Here is a 2,840-nt window from a genome sequence, read left to right on the forward strand (position 1 = left end):
TAGTAACTTGTAGTTATTGGGTTAGAACCTTGCAAAAAATAGATGATTAGATTCTTTTTGTAATAAAGCTGGACTTTTCTAGATTATGTGTCGGACAGACCCTCTGTTTTTGTATGAACTACCTTTAGCACTGGTCAACCAGAAAAGTCCTACATACTTCTTTTACATATAACCATAGATGGCTTTGCCACCGTGAGGAAACTTTAAAGTAATCTTGTCTTATATTGACATGAAACATTTGTTTTTTTTGATCCCCTTTTCCACATTGTTTTAGTGGACCCCATGTTTGGCCCTCACAGACATTTGTTGTCACAAGGTGTGTGTGTGTGTGTGTGTGTGTGTGTGTTGTGCGCGATGTGAATCAGGTCTTAATTTGTCGCTTCAGTATTACCTTTCTCATCTCCCTGTCTGACAGACTTCAATCGATCCCTCTCCACTTTTTCCTTTTGTAACTCCCCCATGCATGTTCCCCTTTGCCTTTTGTTCTCTCCATAACACAGCATCAAAAAATGAAACAGACAAAAAAGACTCAATCACCTGCTCGATTAGAGTGCGTTCCTTTTTCCCTTTCTTCCTTTGGATGGACAATTAGAAAGCAATTTATTTTGGCCAAGCATCGCGACGAGCCCCAAACATGCCTTTATAAATCTATATCTCTCTCTTCCTAAATTGTGGCCATTTGCATAATGGGATTGAATGGGTTTGGAAATGTACCCCCGTGGGGCTGCTGGGAGATTGAAGCTGCAGATAGACACTAGGAGCCTATTTATGACTGTTTTAGGCGGAAATTAATGGTGCATCTTCCCTCTTTATAATGTTATTTAATGATGCAATTCGTCTAATAAAAAAACCAGAACATTTCTGTAACATTTATGTGTTTTTTTGCTTTTTTTTTGCTTTTTATGTATGAAGGGGCCCAGTGGGCTTGTGTAAATATTTCCCCCGATCACTCACAGCAAACGCTGGAGGCTCTGTCTGTGTCATGTGGTGATGGATGACTTGTGTTTTTGTTTTGCGGCAGGACGTGGTTCCTCCGTCTGTAGATGCATCGGGAAACGAAGTCTACTCTCCATTAGATAAGGGTTTGGGGAAGCTGAAGTATTTTTTATTGAAATTGAAACGGATCATTTAAAGTCTTTAAAAACCACTTTATCGTGCATCTGTTAAAGTAATCTACACTCATTTTATTCTTTTAACCACACATTTGATTAAAAAAAAAACATGCAGCAGACCTGGCACTATGTATATCATCTCCAACATGACTCAAAACTATCAGCCAGAGTTCAAATGGAAAGGTACTTCCTGTAGTTTTCACAGAATCAGACCAACAAATGACATAAAACAGAAAAGGCACTTGAGCTCTGTCTTGGAGATTGATGTCTTATTTTTGAGCTGAATAGTCAGATGTCCCTTTTCTCTATCTGCTATCTCTTCTCTCTCCTTCCTTCCTTCCTTTCTCTGTCTCTTTCTCTCTTTCTCTCTCTCTCTCTTTCTCTCTCTTTCTTTGATGAAGTGAAAGTGGATAAGATTTCCAGCCGTGCTCAGCGTCTTTGCCCCCCCTGGTTGATCGGGGCAGGAAGTAGGTGAGAGGTGAACTCAATTTCAGGTGTATCAGTTGCTCTGGGCAACACTGCCCCCATCTCTGTCTTCTTCCTCTCCTTCTTTCCTCCTCCTCTTCCTCTCTCTCTCTCTCTATCTTTCTGTCGTCACTTCTTAGTTGACACCTATAGCTGTATACATTAACACCCATAGCTCTCAACCCCTCAGCTATCTCACTCTGCTCAGCTCTATCGAATAACACACACACATACAGTATGCACACACACACACACACACACGCACACAGGAAGAGAGAGAGAGAGAAAAGAAAGAGAGAGATTGTATGTCTTCCTTTGTTTTGTCACCTTTTTTCTTTCGTTTTTATTATTAGTATTATCTTTCCTCCTTTTCTCTCTTTCACTCATTCTTTTTTTATAATTATTTTTTATTATATGAAGTTATGAGGGTCAGCATTTTACAACTGAAGATACCATTTATACTGAATGCTTGCAGAGGGGAAATAAGAGCAATTTTTTAAATTACATTTCTCTCTAAACACATACATAAGAAAGAAAGAAAAATAAATAAATAAAAAGGAAGACTCCAAAAGTTGATTTCCCTCCTACATTTCATGCTTCCCTCATAACAGCAACCCCAAAACCTCCCACTCCTCCCTCCTCTTTCGCTCATTCTTGATGTGTTTTACCGGTTGAGTTTTTAATTAAAGATGTAATGTAAAATATATTTGTGGATTTGTTAAAATCAGAATTTATTTATTTCTTCCTTCATTTCATCCTTTCTTCCTTCTTTTCTTTCTGTATAACCTCTGCCTTGCTGTGTCTTTCTCCCATTTCCTCTCTCCATCTGTCCATTTCTCTCTCTCTCTCTCTCTTTCTCTCCGGTCCCTCACCCCTCCCTGACCTTGGCTCCTCTGTCACCATGCGGGTTCACCCGCCGGCCACCCTGCCTGCCTGGACAGTCAAATGAGTCCAGCGGCTTCTCCAGGAGCCCGGCTCGGTCACCAGCAAGGCTACAGCCATTTGTTACCAACAGACCAGAACAAATCAGGCCCACCACTGCACAGGCAGACAATGAACTCCAGACACCAGAGAGATAGAGAGAGAGAGAGAGAGACAGAGAGAGAGAGAGAGAGAGAGAGGGCCAAAGGCAAAACTGGTCCATAGAGGAGGAGAGAAGGAACATGTAGACAACTTCTTTTCTTCTATCCCATTGTAACAGCGTCTACAGTATTACCTGTGTGTAGCATCACGTGTCAAGCTGTGTGTGTGAATGGATGATCC

Source organism: Alosa sapidissima, chromosome 7 (assembly GCF_018492685.1).
Source record: "Alosa sapidissima isolate fAloSap1 chromosome 7, fAloSap1.pri, whole genome shotgun sequence".
Lineage (NCBI taxonomy): Eukaryota > Metazoa > Chordata > Actinopteri > Clupeiformes > Clupeidae > Alosa > Alosa sapidissima.